At 42.6% G+C, this 20,699-nt stretch overlaps 1 protein-coding gene across 2 annotated transcripts in view; it reads left to right on the top strand.

The window, feature by feature from the left end:
* TBC1D32 (TBC1 domain family member 32) overlaps positions 1 to 20,699 on the top strand; it is a 503,914-nt gene that overhangs the window by 274,723 nt on the left and 208,492 nt on the right. The gene's annotated exons all lie outside the window — the stretch shown is intronic.

Here is a 20,699-nt window from a genome sequence, read left to right as displayed (position 1 = left end):
CTATTCTCAAAAAATAGGAAGGAATTGGAATAGGGAGGACTCTGAATAGATAAAGCAATTTGGGTAGAATAGTCATTTTGATTGCATTAATCTTCCCTATCCAGGATAAAGGAAGTTGCGACCATTGTTTTATTAGATTTGTGATCTGTCTTAATACAGGAGGATAATTGGTTGAGAATAAGTCAGAATGAGATGCTGTTAAATGAATTCCAAGATATGGGATTGATTTTTCTGCCCATGTGAATGGGAGTGCAGCCCTAGCCGGGATCAATTCCATGTTTGTGAGTGAAATATTAAGCACTAGGCATTTCTTAGGATTAATCATAAGGCCGGATAGGGCTGCAAATCCATCAAGAGCTGGTATTAAGTTAGGACCTGAGACCTGTGGTGATGATAGAAAAAGTAATATATCGTCTGCAAATATACATAATTTGTGTGTAATACCTCCTACTTCAATGCCAGTTATAGTTTGGTTTGTTCTGATGTATTGGGCCATGGGTTCGAGTATAAGGGCAAATAATAAGGGAGATAATGGGCAACCCTGTCGGGTACCTCTTTCGATATTAAAGGCTTCAGATTTGTATCCAGCATATTTTATATAGGCTTTGGGTTTATTATATAATGCTTTGATCCATGTTAAAAAGTGGGGTCCAAAACCCCATTTTTGTAATGAATATTGCATATATTGCCAGGATACTGTGTCAAATGCCCTCTTAATATCGAGAGATAGAAAACATAAAGGGATTTTCCGTTTTTTAGCAATATGTGCCAATAACACTGCCCTGCGTATATTATCGCCTGCCTGTCTATTTGGCATGAAGCCTATTTGATCTCTATGTATTAATTTTCCTATAATGCTATTGAGGCGTTTTGCTATTATTTTTGTTAATAATATAATATCGAAGTTTAACAGAGAGATAGGCCGATAATTCACACAGGAAGTATCATCAGAAAGGGGTTTTGGGATCATACAAACAATTGCCATTAGTGTTTCTTGCCGAAAAGAATGTCCATCTAGAAGTTTGTTAAAAGTTTCAGTGAGAATGGGAGAGAGTATTTCTGAGAATGTTTTATAGTATAAAGCCGAGTAGCCATCTGGGCCTGGTCTTTTGTTAAGTTTTAGGTCTTTTATGGCGTTAGCAACTTCATCTATAGTTATAGGCTCATCCAAACTGCTTTTTTGATTCTGAGATAACTCAGGTAAGGTTATTTTTGAGAAGAAGGATTCAGCTTCTGTAGGATTAAATTCATTGTTTGTCTTGTATAAAGTTGCGAGATGTGAGTGAAATTTATGGACTATTTTAACTGGATTACAAGTGTAAACATTTTTTGATAATTTCAAACGTATTGGTTTGAAAGATTTGTTAGTTGAATTTAATGCCCGAGCCAAATATGTACCTGGTTTGTTTGTATTCATGTAGAAATTGTGTTTGGAGCGTTTGAGGGATTTATCAACTGACTCAGTGAGAAATAGATCGTATTCCAATCTAGATTTTTCCAGATGAGATTTTGTACTCTGAGATGGATTATCTTGAAATGATATGTAGGCTGCATTAAAATTGAGTTCTAGTTTTTTTGCTAGATTTTTGCGTTCCCGTTTAAATAGTGCCATTTGTCTTTGTATTGTACCACGCAAGACAGGCTTATGAGCTTCCCACAGTGTTATTGGGGAGATGTCTGTTGTATTATTAATTGATATGTATTCCTTTAAAGCTTGTTCAATGGCCATCTGATTTAGTGGGTGTTTGAGCATTATGTCCGGTAAGTACCACGTTGGGTCATGCGCTTTTGGTATGGCTGAGGCTATAGTAGTGTATACTGCATTATGGTCAGACCACGGAATCGGAATTATATCTGATGCAATAATTTCTGGTATCATTCCTATTGTTAGAAAAATATGATCTATTCTGGTGAAGGTTTGATGAGGGTACGAGAAATAAGTGAATTTCTTTTTCATTGGGTTACTTTCTCTCCATGAATCTACCAGATTGTATTTGGAAAGAAGTTGAGAAAAAGGTAATCTAGAGGTTATTTTGGATGGTGTAAAAGGTGATTTATCTAGAAATGGGAGGAGGACCTGGTTCGAATCCCCACACATTATCACTGTTCCTATTTTGTGTGTATTAATCACTTGTAATATATGTGAGAGGAATGGTGTAGGTTGTTTGTTAGGAGCATAGTAGGAAATCACTGTGATTGCTGTATCCATTATATAACCCATGAGTATCAGGTATCTACCTTCTGGGTCTTTAATTTCTGATGATAAGGTGAATGGTGTGGATCGGTGAAATGCAATTAGAGTTCCCCTTTGCTTGGTACAGGCAGAAGCCGTGTAAATTTGTTGATAAAAAGGAGAAATATATTTTGGAGTAGAATCTTTGGTGAAGTGTGTTTCTTGGAGGCATACTATGTGAGCCTTCTTGTTATGGAAAGTACGGAAGGCTTTGGTCCTTTTTTGAGGGACATTTATTCCCTGAACATTCAGGGAAAGTATATTCAGTGGTGCCATGGCAATAGATCAAATAGTTTTGACTTACTTTTTGTTATGCAGAGCTGACTGCGCAGATCAACCTGTGTGGACTGAAGAGATGAATAGATAGAAAAGAAACCAGTGAATTCTGGAGTAAAGAGTAAACAAAAAACATATGAGATTAGATGATACATTGTATAAATTATTTTTTGCAAGTAATCACAATTTACCCGTGAAAGAGAATAAATATCTCTCTCAGGGGAATAAGTGCCTTCGTCACACTCCCACATAATATGGTTGGGAGAATGAGGAGGGCTAATGGGGGTACACGGATCTTCCGCTTACAGGAGAGAAGTGCTATGTCAAAAGACATCAAAATGATGTTTCATTAATTGGAGTGCAGAATATAGTTTTTGTTGAAATTATTTATTCCAGGGTGGTTGTATATGGTTAGTCTTGCCCTAGGCTAAATAATTCAGGTAGAAAGGTCCTGTTAATAACTTTGGTATTGATGAAGATAGTTTGAATTATTTTGGGATTTTAACCCTTTTAGAGTAAACAATTACATATTTTATTCATATGTAACTGTTTAGATATGTTAACTCATAAAATTGAGGTTGTATTGCTTCAGATTAGAATAAACAAAAACATAATTCTAGGAACTAGTTAGGTAATAATATATTTGTTTTAAGAAAAGAAAGAAAAAGCTTCCATTACTTCTGGATTATTGAACATTTGTCCTAAAAAGTAATAAATCTATTGTTATTACCTGATAATATATAACTGAACAAGAATTTCCTTATTTCACTTATATATTCTAAGGCTATATGAATCAGAAGTAATAAGAAATATAACTGGAATGTAACATGATCCCACACAGTGTGTGACTATCAGAATGCAGTTACATTCAGTTATAAATATAGGTTTTTTATAGAGAACCATCTCTTAGTATAATAAATGAAGAGATATCAGGAATTAGGATGTCAGTCCATTGAATCTTCTTGGTCCATGGATGATGTGGCATAACGGCCTCTTTTGTGAGAATGATGATTCCCATTTTGTTCTGAAATTTTCTGGGTGCTGCCTGAAGGTGAAGATGACGCCATTCTTCTGCGTGTGGGAGTGTTGCTGCTTGTGGGTTCTGTCAGATTTAATTTTAAAAGGGTTTGTTGTAGTTCATCTGCTGATCTGCTTCTATAAATTGTACCTTGGTAGTTAAATCTGACTGAAAAGGGGAAGCCCCATTGATACATAATGTTGTGGCGTTGCAGTTCCATTAGTTGGGGTTTCATGGATCGTCTTTTAGTAATAGTAAGTTGGGATAGGTCAGCAAAAATTTGATAATTGTGTCCTTGAAAATTAAGTTCCTTTTTTTCTCTTGCAGCAATTAGTATGTGTTCTTTCGTTCTGTAATAATGAAATTTTGTGATTATATCACGTGGGGGTCCATCTTTCTTTTTGGCTGTGAGGGCTCTGTGTACTCTGTCCAGTTCTAAACGTTCAATAGGGATATCTGGCTTTAGTTCTTGTAATAGAGCAGTAATAGTAGATTGCAGGTCTGTCACAGTTTCAGGTATTCCCCTTATGCGCAAGTTTGAATGTCTGGCTCTATTTTCGTAATCTTCGAGCTTAGTTTGAAGTATTAAATTCTCTTTTTTTAATTGTTCCAATTCTGTTATATTTTCTTGGGTTGTAATTTCAATTTCATCCATTTTTATTTCTAAGGCTGCGGTGCGGTTTCCCTGCTCTCTTATTTCTTTGGTTAGGCTTTTTGTTATTTGGTCTGAGGTTTGTTTTAAAGCCTTATGAAGCATCTTTTCAAATTGTAATAATATTACTGGGGATACTGAGGAGGCTTGTGTAGAAGTTTGTGAGAGGATTTGTTCTGTATCTGACTCAAATGGAGAGTCTTGCTGTGACATTTTCTGTCTGTGAGAGCGCCCTGATGCTGTATCTTGTGAGGTGACTGGAGCTGCTTCAGCTGCAGTGAGTGCCTGTGAGCTCTTTGTGAGGTGATTTTTATTTCTGCCACGGTTTCCTCCCAGTACCATATTTCCTGCCCAAACTTTCACAGTTTGTTCCCTGGGGCAAAAAGGTTCAAATGGATACCTTTTGAGCCTGCAGGCTCCGCTTTGTCCTTCTCTTCTCTCCTCAGCGGTGTGGAGCTCTAACAATGCATGTCTGCTCTGCTAGGCTCCGCCTCCTGCCCTCCAGTAAAATTTTTCTTCCATTTATTAAAATTAAAGCATTTAAGGATTTATACAGTTTTCTCCCTTAGGCCAGCTACCTTGTATCACCCCTCTCTAACACATACAACATGCAGAACCAAAAATTCTTTAACAAGTTTTACAATAAGACAGTATCACTATGCATCATGGTTGTGGCCCTCCAGCTGTTGCAGAACTACAAGTCCCATCAGGCCTCTGCCTTTGGGAGTGATGTGTGTAACTGTCATCCTTGCAATGCCTCATGGGACTTGTAGTTCTAAAGCGGGGACCGGCAACTTGTCAATCATGATCTACCCATCGATCGCAGGCAGGTGAAAGTTAAGACATATGTCATGCCTGGCACATGTCCTCAATTTGGTGGTGCAGAATTTCCTAAATAGGTAACCAGGGTTGGAAGATCTACTAAAGCAGACCAGAAGAGTGTGTAGCCATCATACACAGCCAGTGCTCAGTTGGCTGAAATTTAGCGGGAATTCCACCTGCCCGTAAACCACCTGATTTGTGACATGCCCACCAGGTGGAACTCAACTTTGGCAATGCTACAGCGGCTGCTCTTGCAGCAGAGAGCTGTCAATGAGTACCTGTGTCAGTATGGCACAAAGACAGGCTCAGGCCGGCTCGACTTTTTTTTCCCCACGCTAATGGCTGCTCATAAAGGATGCATGCACTGTACAGTCACCATTTGAGGAGGCCACAAGGATGGTGAGCCGTGATAATGCATACATCAGTGACACAATCCCTATTGTGTTCCTGCTGGAGCAGACTGCGTGGCATTATGGACAGGGCACTCAGAAGCAGAGCAGCAGAACGAAGAGGAGGGCTTCCTTTCCTCTCAATTCCCACTTTATACAGACACCATTGTTCCTACGCCACAGAACACACAAGAGGAGTGAGAGGAGAAGGAGGATTCTGGCAGTTTTGGAGGCACTGAAGCACAGAAAGATATGCATCAAACAGTAATAGATGGTTTTCCATCCCCAGAACCCTTGGGAGTAGTACATGGCTAAGAGGAGGCAGTTCCAGATACTGTAATCCTCAGTGACCCAGAGGAGCCTGCTTCTCATGCCTCCGCAAATTTGCGGTGCATGGGCTCCCTCATGTTTCAAAGCCTGTGAACGGACCCAAGAATATGTGGCATAACGGAAAAGGATTATTATTGATTGGCAACCCTCCTTGACACAATCTGGAGGGTACCAAAAAAACACAATATTTTTTACTTTTTGCTATAATAAATATCCCAATTAAAAAAAAAAAAAAAAACACATTTTTTTCCTCAGTTTAGGCCGATATGTTTTCTTCTACATATTTTTGGTAAAAAAATCGCAATAAGCATATATTGATTGGTTTGCACAAAAGTTATAGTTCTGCAATATTGGGGATAGTTTTATGGCATTTTTATTTATTTATTTATTTTTTTACTAGTAATGGCGGCGATCTGCGATTTTTATCGTGACTGTGACATTGCGGCGGACATATCAGACAATTTTAACACTATTTTGGGACCACTGACAACTATACAGCGATCAGTGCTATAAAAATGGATTGATTACTGTATAAATGTCACTGCCAGGGAAGGGGTTAACACTAGGGGGCGATCAAGGGGTTAATGTGTTACTTAGGGAGTGATTCTAACTGTAGGGAGAGGGGGCTCACAAGGGGAGAAGACCGATCGGTGTTCTTCTGTACACAGAACACATGATAGGTCTCCTCTCCCCTGACAGGACATGGATCTGTGTGTTTACACACACAGATCCACATCCCAGCTCTGTTACTGGGCATTCGCGGGTGCCCGGCGGACATCTCGGCCACCGGGCACGTGCATTGGCTCCCGAGCAATGTGGCAGAGGCACGCGTGCGCCCCCCCAGGCGGCCGGGAAGCCCAGGACGTCATATGACGCCCGCCCAGGATGGGAGATCCCTCCTGCAGACGTCATTTGACTATGGGCAGGACCTGAAGTGGTTAAAAATGAAGTTTTTTGCAAACTTTCTTTTCATTGATACATGTCTCCCAGGGCAGTACCCGGACCCCCATAACCATTGTATTACTTGCAACCAATTACTTGCATATAGGCCTTCAAAATGGGCACTTTTGATTTTTCACATTCAGGTCCCATAGACTTCAATGGGGTTCGTTATTCGGTTCTGATTCGGTTTGCGATGTTCGAAAGTTCTGGTGCGAACCAAACTGGGGGTTGTTTGGCTCATCACTACTAATCAACAAAGGTTGCCTACCCCAGAATTAAAGGAATCAAAAAGTTCTCCAACTGAATCAGTGTATAGCACAGTAAAACCTTCTTAAACCATGGTTTTCATAGGGTAGGACTTGGGACCCAATGAGGCAGTATAACCATAAAAGTTATAGTGTGAAAGAACTAAAAAAATCTAAAAGCCCTCCATCCAAATCAGTATGTAATACAGTGAAGCTTGCTTAAAGCCTTTTTTCAGGCTCAAAGCCCTACATAATAGAAGTCATGGTTTCCATACATGAGATGGAAAAAACAGTGGTTTTCTTGCAATTAGGCTTTATTAGCCTATAGACAGACCGGGTTATAGGGTTTTAGGGCAGCAAATAGTAGCCCCTAGTTGCCAAAGCCTATAGACCCTAATGCTAAATCCGGCCCTGTATATCTGATAGGTTGCATTGGCTTTCTGAATATTTTGCCTCTTTGCAATGTAGTTTATAGCAGTGGCTGCAGGTTGATTATGTAGTTTTAAAGAAAACCATTTGCCAAAGGACATATGTAATAATGTAAACCTCCACGCTTGAATTGTTATATTAGTACAACTTTACCTCTCCAGAGATTACTTGATGTATTTTTTAATCATTTACTAGTATTTTTTTGAGCGCAAGTATCAGACTAAGCATCATACAGTGAATCCGGCTGTACTGCACATGGATTGAAATTTGACCAGTTTAGCAGAGACCTGCCAGATTTCGATCCATGCATGGGCAGGCTTGGTTGCACACAAGTTGATCGACCTGTTGGAAAATTGTCTTTCGACCAGAGACGCCAGCTATAGCCTTAGTAGTGGCCTTAGGCAGACCATACACGAGTCAGTTTCTTTCATTCAACCAGTAGGTTGAATGAAAGAATATGACTTGATTTCCCCATCCACACACTCGATGTGCATGGGGGAATCAAGTAATTTGCTTTCGTGCAACCTGTTGGTTGCATGAAAGAAGATGACTTAGCCAGCATAAGGCCATTCTGTCTCCTGCCTAATATCATTGTTAATAACAAACACTCATAAAACTGTCGTGTAATAAAGGTGTCAGCAGAATTAACAAGAAACTAAATAAAAGGCTTTGCTAATTGTTAGGTTTATCCTTCTTCGGTGTTTTGGTTATTGTCAGTTGACATCACCAAGCTCAGGCAGCAACCTGCCCCTAAACTCACATTTCAACAGGGAGATAATGCAACTAAGCAATGGGGCACACACAGTTGTCCCTGAGAGGTAAGGCTGCATTATTTTGAGAATAGAGCTTGTGCACACTTGTCATTTACTGAGCAAATAGAAGTTGTGCACAGTTGTCATTTATTGAGTAAATGGGTAAAATAGCCATGCCACAACATAATGTTAACAGTAAGTTATATATGGTAAATGCTGAGTTAATATTACATTGGTGTGGGCATTGTTATCCTTGTTGTGCTGTGAAAAGCAATTTGGATCAACAAAAGGGAAATGCAGCATTCATACTTGCTCTATTTGACCTCACTTTCCAAAGGCTTTATTTATCTGTCATACCCAAAACACTTGCATTTTTTTTTAATGAAAACTGTTTTATAATAAGGAATATGTATAATAGACAGCATGAAAAAAATAATTTGGCATGATCTGTTGCTGCTAAATATTCATTGTAGTGAAGCAGATGCCATAGTAACAGATTTGTTAGTTGATGTGCCTATATTTATTTTTTACCTTCTTTGGAGGGAGAATAATGAAAATTACCAGCTGACATCAGTGGATAACTTAAAGTAATATACTAAATAGATACTAGATACTAAAGTCTAATTTTTTTTTTTTTTTAATAATAAACTTGTTATACTTACCTGCTCTGTGCAGTGGTTTTGCACAGAGCAACCCAGATCCTCCTCTTCTTGGGTCCCTGGATGGAGCTCCTGCTGAGTGCCCTCACAGCAAGCAGCTTGCTGTGGGGCACCCGAGCCGAGCCGCAGCTCCATGTATCCATTCAGACACAAAGCCACGGGTCAGCCCTGCCAATGGCGCTGCTGCTGTGTCTCAGCCAATAAGGAGGGAAAGTCCCATATGGCCGAGGACATTGTTGGATCGAGATGGGCTCAAGTAAGTATTAGGGGGGCCGAGGGGGGCTGCTTTTTTTTTTTATCTTAATGCATAGAATGCATTAAGGTAAAAAACCTTCTGCCTTTACAATCACTTTAAAAAGGACCAGTAACGATTGGGTTTTATGAGGAATCATTTCATTTTTAATGCTGCCTCACCCTGAAGTCTTGTTATATCCCCTGGCCCCCTGCTCTACAGTTCTTGCCAATTTGCCCAAGCTACGTCTTCATTAAAGGGGCTTTAAATGCATAGCAGTTTAGGCTTGAAAGGTCAAGAATAGGATGTGTTGGCACACATAAAATATGAGTCGCCTGATCTCTCTCAGCATGGTGTCCTGCAATGGTGGTACTAGCAAATGAATCAGTGCTCAGCTCTTTGAGCAAACAGTGCCTTTTTCATATTCATGACATCAGTGGATAGTAAGAGGGTATGTTACTGTTTTATGCAGGTGGCTTTTGAGGAGAAGATTCTGCAAGGAACAATACATATTGATACACTAGCCAAACCATGGTACACATTAGTACAGATCAGTGATAAAGAGGCAAAGTAACAGATAGACACAGGTAAGGACAATACAAAGGAGGACCACATAGACAAACAGAGACAGATGCATGAAGGGCAAATTTAGGGCAGCCCAGGGCAGTGAAAGAAAGACATACATGGGAAGGAATGTTAGGTTCAAGAACAAACCCAATTTGGGGCAGACAGGCAGTAGGGACAGAGAAAAACTAGACACACTAGGGCTAATATGAATAAAGATGAGACAAACCAGACACGACCAGTTAGAGGCAAAATAAGAATGAGAAATAGTAGAGAGATACTTAGGCTGGGACTCATTCACAGACACAATGCATTTAATATTCATCTCTTGAGACAAGCCTGTGTCGATCACCTTCTTACTGTAGAGAATAACTCTTTGCTGCCATTAAAACCATAAAAATAGCCCAATGGTCTGTGTTTCCTAAGTGGTTAAGGCTCCCCCATAGTATGGCAAGGTGGCAGCCACAAGTTCATTTAAAAATATGCACCTTTGGTGATGTACCATTTTCGCTATGCATCTCCTACAATAGATTAACTAATTTCACTTACTTATGCTTTTCCATGGAGAAGTGTATGTATATTAAGTTTAAACTAAATCAGATCAAAAGAGAAAAGAAAAAAGCAGACTTTACTGGTATCAGGGAGACTACAACATTTAAAATCATAAAACTTTATTAAATATAAAATTGTAAAGATAAAAATACCATATGATAACAGTCCCTAGTATAAAGTCACATCTCTCATAGTATTAATATATAGCATAAATGGCTTAAAACATATTTTTGGAACATAACATAACGCTCCAAGAAAAAGGTTTCGCATAGATGCTTCCTCTGGGCCTTTTTCATATGTTCATGAGAGAGTGACCTATCTTCAGAAAATACATATTAGTTATACATCCAGGAACAGATATTCATTTGAAATCATCAACCGCAATAAATAATCAATTCTGAAGATTTACATATTACCCAAGGGGCAAAGAGAGGGGCGGCATCCAACAACAGCCAGATGATATCAAAATTATTACTATTAACAGCCTAATCCCTTCTGCGGCGATAAATTCAGGCACAGAGACAAAAGATCTAATAAGGGTGGCAAAGGAGATAGATATATGTAGAGTACTGATACAGTATAACTAGAGAATCTACATATTAAATGTATCAGATAGGACAAATGAATAAGGCCTCATGCACACAGGGCGTTAGAAACAACGAGCTGCACAGCTACTTCTGAAGCCAGGAAAAAGATGCTTTAAACGCACCCTTTTAGCAGCGTTTTGCATTGGCTTCAATGCGCTTTTAGACACATTTAGCCACGTAAGCGCTAAGCAGTGTTTAAAAAAAAAAACACATCCCTTTTCTATTTTTCACTCCCAAATTTCTCGTAATGCCAAATAAAATAAATATAATATGTTAAATAGCATGTGTCTGTGCCATTTTGGTTAGAGAAAGAGAGAGAGTAGAGAGCATTTGAGTAGCTGTGAGTTTGTTGGAGTTTTTTGCAGTTTCGCGGCATTTTTGATTGCTGATTGGTGGAGGCTGCGGAGAAGGAGACAGTTGGAGGAGGAGAGAAGCAGCAGGTGTCGTCGGTTCTGGACGCATCCAATAGTATCCCAGCGTCATTCTTTGGGGTACTTTAAAAACATGTATGCCTAAGTTTGTATGCATCCGGACAAATTCCATAACTTTACGCGGATGTAGGTGCCGGTCCTAATAACCTGCTGGAGAGGCTCAGGCCAAGGCTGGCAAGGATGGACACTTTGATGCAAAGCAGTGTGTCCTGGGAGGAACGGCTGCTTGTGACACTTAGGTAAGTGACATTTTATTGATAGCAGCCATAGCAGAATGGCAGCCATATTCAGTGTGATTTCGGCGTGGTGAGAGAAAGAACAGGGCTCTGTTCAGTGCTATTAGTGTGCTATACTGTGCTAGTTTGCTTCAATTGTCAGTGTAGAATATTAGTTTAGTGTCAGTCTAGGGATAGTGTGAGTGTAGTGAGGCGGACCATCATTCAGCTTTGCATAGTGTGCAGCTAGAGTAGGGACAGCTCAGATAGTTTCACTGTAGTGTAATGAGACCGTGTCATTCATACATACATTAGTGTGGAGTAGGGACAGCTCATATAGTTTCAGTGTAGTTTAGTGGGACTGTGTCTGTAATCTTTACATTAGTTTATAGCTAGAGTAGGGACAGTTCAGATAGCGTCTTTTTGATTGTGTTACTGCCAGTTTAACATCATTTACTTCTGTGTGTGTTACTGCCAGTTTAACACCATTTACTTCTGTGTGCGTTACTCCCAGTTTAACGCCATATAGTGCTGTGTGCATTACTGCCAGTTTAACGCATTTACTTCTGTCTGAGTTACTGCCAGTTTAACGCCATATCATTTTGTGTGCGTTACTGCCAGTTTAATGCCATATTGTTTTGCGTGCATTACTGACAGTTTAACACCATATAGTTCTGTGTGTGTTACTGCCAGTTTAACGCCATTTACTTCTGTGTGTATTACTGCCAGTTTAACGCCATTTACTTCTTTGTGCGTTACTGCCAGTTTAAGGCCATATAGTTCTGTGTGCGTTACTGCCAGTTTAACGTCATATAGTTTTGCGTGCGTTACTGCCAGTTAACACCATATCGTTTTGCGTGCATTACTGCCAGTTTAACGCCATATAGTTCTGTGTGCGTTACTGCCAGTTTATCGCAATATAGTAATGTGCGTCACTGTACGTTTGGCGCATTATATTGTAGTATATTATAGTGTATCCATGGAGTGTGTCTGTGTAGTGTATGTACTCAAATTAAAGTGCACCAAACACCTCTTTACATTGATTAAAGTGCATCCATGTACAGATTTCAACTTCTTCTTTACATTTGGTTAATGTCTGGGAGGACAACAAGGAGAGGCAGAGGTTCCCTTTGCACTGTAAGGGGGCTAGCAACAAATGTGTCTGTGGACATGGTGGTCAGTCCTCAGGCAGGGCATCATTTCCTCTGTTTAATGCCCATGCTATCCAGCCACAGCATGCAGAGGAGGTGGTGGACTAGCTTAATAAACCTTCCTCATCCTCTGTCACGCAAGCAGAGACAAGTGTGCAGTCTCTTGCAGTTGCCAGAGTGGATAAACCTGCCTCCTTGTTCACATCTATTCCTGCCATAGCCCAGACATCAGCCATTGAGGAGTCAGCTGAGTTATTTGACCACAGCATCAGCCACTTACTCCTTGATGATGCCCAGCAATTACTGTATTCCGATGTTGGGTCTGAGGTGGAGGATGACAGGAACATAAGCCTAGAGATGGGGAGGAACACTGGTAGACAAATTGGCATTCATGTTCCCCAAGCTGCAGCTTATTGCCAAGTTGTCTCCAGTGGTAATGATGAAGACGGAGAAGATGGAGATGACGATGAGGTCACTGATACAACTTGGGTGCCAGATAGGGCAGATGAGGAAACTGAAGGTGAGGTGGCACAAGCCCAAGGAGGGCGACATCAAGAAAGAGTAGAGAGCAGCCACCCTATTCTATCACATTCTGTAGCTGTTATCTCCTGGCCCACTCCCCAAAGCTCAGCTGACTGGGCCTTTTTCAGCACATCTGCAGCAAAAACGCCAACCATTTGAGTACCACATGCTTAACAAGGCATTAAAATGCCAACCACTCAGCCCATTGGCAAGAGCACCTAAAAGCCACACAAAAGGGGCACAAATCTGTCCCTCCTCCTCCTCCTTACCCACTTCAGTCTGCACCTGCAATAACGAGTCATTACCTCTCAGCAGCCTTCACTGACAGGGATAATTGTATAGCACAGGGTGTCCCAGGTCCTAGCAGCACATCTGCCTGGCACATGTCCTCAATTTTCAAGATGTACTAAAGCAGGCCAGAAGAGTCTGTAGCCATTTCAGGCGGTCATACACAGCCAGTGCTCAGTTGGCTGAAATTCAGCGGGAATTCCACCTGTCCGTAAACCGCCTGATTTGTAACATGCCCAGCAGGTGGAACTCAAGGGCCGTCAACGAGTACCTGAGCCAGTACGGCACGACGACGGGCTCAGGCCACCTTGGCGTTTTTTCCTACGCCAATGGATGATCATTAAGGATGCATGCACTGTATGGTCACCATTTGAGGAGGCCACAAGGATGGTGAGCAGTGACAGTGCATGCATCTGGTATTATTTTACATTTTACCACATTAAACCTCATTTTCCATATAGTTGCCCACCCCATTTATTTGTTCAGATCTTCTTGCAAGGTTTCCACATCCTGCAGAGAAGTTATTGCCCTGCTTAGCTTAGTATTGTCCGCAAATACAGAGATTGAACTTTCCCATTCTCCAGGTCGTTTATCTTAAATTAAATAGGATTGGTCCCAGGACAGAACCCTGGGGGACCCCATCTTCTACCCCTGCCCATTCCAAGTACTCCCCATTTATCACTACCCTCTGAACTCGCCCTTGTAGCCAGTTTTCAATCCATGTACTCACCTTATGGTCCATGCCAACTGACCTTACTTTGTACAATAAACGTTTATGGGGAACTGTATCAAATGCCTTTGCAAAATCATGATACACCGCATCTATGGGCCTTCCTTTATCTAGATGGCAGCTCACCTCCTCATAGAAGGTTAATAGATTGGTTTGGCAAGAACAATTCTTTATGAATCCATACTGATTACTGCTAATGATACAGTTGTCATTGCTAAAATCTTGTATATAGTCCCTTATCATCCCCTCCAAGAGCATGCAATTGATGTTAGGCTAACTGGTCTGTCATTCCCAGGAATGTATCTTGGCCCTTTTTTAAATATTGGTGCTACATTGGCTTTTCTCCAATCAGCTGGTACCATCCCAGTCTGTAGACTGTTCGTAAAAATTAGGAACAATGGTTTGGCAATTACTTGACTGAGTTCCTTAACCCCTTCCTGACCAGCCGCCGCAGTTATACTGTGGCAGGTCAGCACTGCTGCGCGAGCCGTTGTAGCTGTACGTTGGCTCTTTAAGACATTGTAGAAGGCGTGCCGGTCCCCGCAGCGTGTCCCTGGAGCCGATGCACGTGCCCTGCGGGCACGATGAGCGCCCGACACCCCCGATCGCTCGCAACAGTGCGAAAACTGGGATCTGTGTGTGTAAACACACAAATCCCGGTTCTGTCAGGGGAGAGGAGACTGATTGTGTGTTCCTACTAAGTAGGAACAATGATCTCTCTCTCCTCCCCTAGTCAGCCACATTTCCCCCACAGTTAGAACACACATAGGGAACACAGTTAACCCCTTGATTGCCCCCTAGTGTTAACCCCTTCCCTACCAGTGACATTTATACAATAATCAGTGGCTATTTTTAGCACTGATCGCTGTATAAATGTCAGTGGTCCCAAAAAAGTGTCCGATTTGTCTGCCGCAATGTCTCAGTCCTGATAAAAATCAGAGATCACTTTCATTACTAGTAAAAAAAAAAATAATAATAATAAAAATGCCATAAATCTATCCCCTATATTTTAGATGCTATAACTTTTGTGCAAACCAATCAATATACGCTTATTGCAATTTTTTTTTTTACCAAAAATATGTAGAATACATATCGGCCTAAACTGATGAAGAAATTTGTTTTTGTTTTTTTTTAAATTTTGGATATTTATTATAGCAAAAAGTACAAAATATTGTGTTTTTTTTTTTTTTTCAAAATTGTTGCTGTTTTTTTGTTTATAGCGCAGAAAATTAAAACCGCAGAGGTGATCAAATACCACCAAAAGAAAGCTCTATTTGTGGGGAAAAAAGGACATACATTTTGTTTGGGTACAACGTCGCATGGCCGCGCAATTGTCAGTTAAAGCGACGCAGTGCAAATGCCCTGGTCAGGAAGGGGGCAAATCCTTCTGGGGCTGAAGTGGTTAAGGACCCTCGGGTGCAAGCCATCTGGTCCCAGTGACTTATTAATGTTACGTTTTTCAAGTCTATTTCTAATTCTGTCCCCTGTTAGCCATGAGGGTGCTTCCTGTGATGTGTCATGAGGATAAACATTGCAATTTTGGTTACTGATGCCCCCCAATTCCCTCATGAAGACTGAGGAGAGGCATACATTCAATACCTTTTGCCATCTCTCCATCCTTAGTTACCAGGTTCCCTTCATCATTCTTTTTGGGCCCATTATGATCTGACCTCCCTGTGACAGACCTAGCCGGAAAAGAGGCTTTTTGAGGGGACTGAATGCCAGCCTCCTGCAAACCGATTATGGGCCCTGGCATTTGGGGGGACAGTGCTCTTTGTGAGCTGTATGCCTGGGGACCCTGGAGGTGGCTTTACTTTAGATTCAGGTCCATGTCCCCCAAGACACACAGACTCTGGGGACTCTGGATATGCCATTGTGATGGGAGTCACTAATAGGGGCACAGGGTGAATGAGAACCCCACTATGATCTGTGCTAGTATATATAATGTGTGCTGTCTCATTGTGTTGTGTACTGTTTGCTGTGCTAGTTTTGGGTGGGGCTGTATTCCAATGTTCTATTATGTTTGTCTGCCTTGGATCACAGGATGTGTATTGCATTGGAGGGAGGGGGGATTCTTCCAACAGCTCTCCCTGCTAACCCTGTGTACTGATGAGACGTTAAACACACCTGACCTGTGTGTCCATTGCCATTGGACAGTTTAACCTCTTTTCCAAGGGTGGGGGGAAAGAGTTTCGTTTTTGGGATGGATTATTTGTATGGGTTCCTTGTTCGGCTGATTGGAGTGTTCGGTAGCTGCCTTTGTGTTTGGGTATGAAATGTCCTAAACGACTTTAACCCCTTTCATACTCGAGGTGTCGTTACACTGGTGGCTAGCAGCGGGATCATTCCTACAGCCCATAAGGACAGCTACAAGAGGACACAGGACAATGGAAGCACAGTATGGACGGCTAAAGCTCTCTTCCCTCAAGAACTTACTGGAGAACCGGTGCCGACCAGCCAACAACCGTAAGAAGAAGGACACTATCGCAGAACTAGTCGAAATGGATAGAGCTGAAAGACCCAACATAACCGAAAGGCCCAGCATAGCAGACTTCAGTCACCCCAGCGGAGATATGGATCTGGCAACCAAGTTCCCGGAGTTGCTGCGGATCGTCCTTTCAGCAATCCCAAGGACAGTGTCTGTGGATGAATACCTGGAGCTCAGGCAGAAGATCCGGGTAAGACACTGGATTAGAGCCCTCCAGGTTGCTGCAACACAACAGGGCAAGTGCTTTCCAACCCCAGAGCAGCAGGCCAGTGAACAACGGGAGTTACGGATGCAATTCCTGGGAGAGCGGCCCCAGGAGCAATGGGTGACTGAGTTGGACAGGCTGGTCCAGCAAGAAATAGAGCTGGACAATCGGTATCAGGCTCTGCAATGGCACGTGGAGGAGGGATATTTAGGGGAGACAACAGAATGCTCTCCGGAGGGATATGACTTTGGTGGCCCTGGATTGCTGTGGGAGAGCCTTTCAGATTGTTTTGTGTATGGCAATGAAGGGGAACCTACCCTGGAGGACCTGCGAGAATACAGAAAGGCTATGTTCAGTCTTGCAAGGGTCTCAGAGCTTAAACCTGATCTAGACTATTTGCTAAGGAAGGAACAGCATCTGGAAAGGGCATACAGGAAACTGCTAGAATGCGTTCAACAGCATGCCAGAGAATCAGCAGTGGAAACTCCGGAGATTGCCGTCTCCAAAGCTGAAGTGCTGACAACAGGGCAGAGTTCTGCTAACCTCTGCCCAGCACTGATGGCATCTTCTGGGTTCCACGGACATGAGATTGTGAACTTCTATCCCCAGACACCAGTTGCAGACACAGAGGATTTGATGGACTTTTCTGCTGGGGAGGAACAGACAGGTGAGCCTCCGGTGGGGGAGCTGGTGTTAAGGCCGGGCTTCACTGTGCTCTGCCCAGCACCAACAGCAGTATCTGTGGAGTTGCAAGGAACTTCCCCAGCTGAAGCGCTGGCCACCGGACAGAGGGTCCAAGACCTCTGCCCTACACCTGCGGCGGTTCCGGAGGCCCAGGGTGAGAAGGAGATGGTCCCTTCCCAGCAGCATATGGCACCCCAGAATGATGCCACCAATCCAGCAGAAGAGCTGGCAACAGAGCAGAGTGCTGCAAGCCTCTGCCCTCACCTAACAGAAGAGGGAGTTCCTGTGGTAGTGGAAGGGACTTCGGTCTTCACTGACACAACCCCAAAAATTGGTGCGGCACTGGGACAGGAGGATGTCAGCCATGCTTTGCAAGCACTGGGGGATTTTCACCTACCAAAAGTGGATGGGACTTCAGTCCCCACCTGTATACCCCAGGGATGCTGGGCGGTCGGCCCAGATCCCCAACAGCGTGACAGAGTGAGCCCAGTCACCCTGTCTTCTCTCCAGCGGCTGAAAAGACACCAGGGAGAAGGGCCAGTCCAGGCCTCTCCCCAGTGGCGGGCATGTTCTCTGAGAGATGCAGAGGTTGGCTGGGTGAGTAATTCTCTGTTTGGAACAATTTATTCGGGGTACTTTGTGGATACCGGCATTGAGGGACTGGAACTACTGACTAACTTCAGAGTCAACCCGTCTGGGGTCTCCTCCTGTGTTAGTCTCCTGCCGAAAGGAGAGAAATGTGACAGACCTAGCCGGAAAAGAGGCTTTTGGAGGGGACTGAATGCCAGCCTCCTGCAAACCGATTATGGGCCCTGGCATTTGGGGGGACAGTGCTCTTTGTGAGCTGTATGCCTGGGGACCCTGGAGGTGGCGTTACTTTAGATTCAGGTCCATGTCCCCCAAGACACACAGACTCTGGGGACCCTGGATATGCCATCGTGATGGGAGTCACTAATAGGGGTACAGGGTGAATGAGAACCCCACTATGATCTGTGCTAATCAGAGATTCAATGCTGTATATGTGTGTATATATAATGTGTGCTGTCTCATTGTGTTGTGTACTGTTTGCTGTGCTAGTTTTGGGTGGGGCTGTGTTCCAATGTTCTATTATGTTTGTCTGCCTTGGATCACAGGATGTGTATTGCATTGGAGGGAGGGGGGATTCTTCCAACAGCTCTCCCTGCTAACACTGTGTACCGATGAGACGTTAAACACACCTGACCTATGTGTCCATTGTCATTGGACAGTTTAACCCGCCCTCTTTTCCAAGGGTGGGGTTAAAGAGTCTCTGAGTTATTTTATGTGTTGTGTCCATGTGTTATAATAAAGGAGTTGATTCCTGCTTGAAACCTGAAGACAGAGCCATGTCTCATTTTTGGGGTGGATTATTTGTATGGGTTCCTTGTTCGGCTGATTGGAGTGTTCGGTAGCTGCCTTTGTGTTTGGGTATGAAATGTCCTAAACAACTTTAACCTCTTTCATATGTGCTAGCCTCCCTGATTGCACTCTTATGCCGCGTACACACGGTCGGACTTTTCGTCTACAAAAGTCCGACAGCCTGTCCGACAGACTTCCGGCGGACTTTCGGCGGACTTGCAGCAGACTTTCTAACGAACGGACTTGCCTACACACGACCACACAAAAGTCCGACGGATTCGTACGTGATGACGTACACCGGACTAAAATAAGGAAGTTCATAGCCAGTAGCCAATAGCTGCCCTAGCATGGGTTTTTGTCCGTCGGACTAGCACACAGACGAGCGGATTTCGGGGTCCGTCGTAGTTACGACGTAAAGATTTGAAGCATGTTTCAAATCTAAAGTCTGTCGGATTTGAGGCTGAAAAAGTCTGCTGAAAGTCCGGAGAAGCCCACACACGATCGGATTACCAGCCAGCTTTAGTCCGTCGGCGTCCGTTGGACTTTTGTAGATGAAAAGTCCGACCGTGTGTACGCGGCATTACATTTCTTGTTGCATTCTTTGTAAAGTTGGAATGCTGATCACGATCCCTTGTATTTTTTGAAGGCCTTCGCTTTTGCTTTTTTTTTCAAAGAAGCTTACTGAAACATAACAGAAAAAATACATACATAACAGCATTGCTTGTAAAATTTGTTTAACAGTAACATAAGTAATGTACATAAAGCAATATATTTTGTTACTCGAATATATGCTGTTTGTGAGTACTTTTGGATCTGATGAAAAGAACCTGGTTGCAGATGATCCGCATGACATGTAGGACATATGAATTATCTAGTGAGATCTCCATCCTTTGGTTTGGTATTTCACATTTGCAAGTATACCTTGCTATTGGTGGGTAATTTTCTCTTTGTGGATGTGTTATAAGGATGTTTCATGATGGGTGTCGTGGTGATTATAGTTGTAACTGAATAGGGTCAGGCCTCAATGGTGTACAAGTGGGCATATTGTGTGGTTCTTTGGGGCAGTGGAGCACTTTGTTTTTATAAAAGCGGCATATGTAGGATTGTGGTCAGCTGGCCTCCTATCACACAATTGAATGGAGTTTGGTACCATCTTGAGAAAATTTCAAATCCATTTTCCTGTGCTGAAACATTACCCAAACCCTTGTGTATATGGAAGTGTATTTTTTCCCATTCTACCTCAAATAGGTCTATGGAGAGGTCTTTTTCCCACTGCATGGTTGCCAGGTTGGATTTAGTAGTATCACCGAACAAAAGGGTGTAGATGATGGAGATCAGGTGTCTCTGTGGCTCAGTGTTGGTGCAAAGCATTTCGAAGGGTGATTTTTGTCATGCAAAGGATGATTGTATCTTAGGGTCATTAAGGAAATGTCGAAGTTGTGTGTATGTCCAGGAAGAGAACTGTGGAGTATCCCTCTGTGTCGTGAGAGCAGACCTAGGTAGAGGTACGGCATTTGAAAAGAAGTGTCCTGCTCTTAAATCTGAGTGGAGTCCGTTATTGAGCATGAAGGTGTTGCTCATTCCCGGAGGAAATTCTGGGTTCTGGTAGACCGGTGTAAGCGGTCCTGGTGAGGTAGAAATTTTAAATTGATGGCACATTCTTGTAAAGATTCATAGAGTGTTACCTATAAGCGGGCGTTGTTTACATTTTTGTGGAACATGGGTAGTAGCTGTCCAGGGTAGTTGTTTAAATGGTATATGTGAGAACGCATGTTCTATGCGAATCCATGCCTTGATGCTTGCATGAATATTCCAGTCAACAACCCTTGTCAGTTGACAAGCCCAGTAGTATTTGCGAATGTCTGGTAGACCTACACCACCCTTCAATTTGGGTAAGGTTAATCTATCAAAGCTCAATCTGGGTCG

This window comes from Aquarana catesbeiana, linkage group LG04, assembly GCF_042186555.1.
Source record: "Aquarana catesbeiana isolate 2022-GZ linkage group LG04, ASM4218655v1, whole genome shotgun sequence".
Classification (NCBI taxonomy): domain Eukaryota; kingdom Metazoa; phylum Chordata; class Amphibia; order Anura; family Ranidae; genus Aquarana; species Aquarana catesbeiana.
Note: the sequence above shows the minus strand (reverse complement) of the source record. Positions and strands in the feature narration are given on the sequence as shown.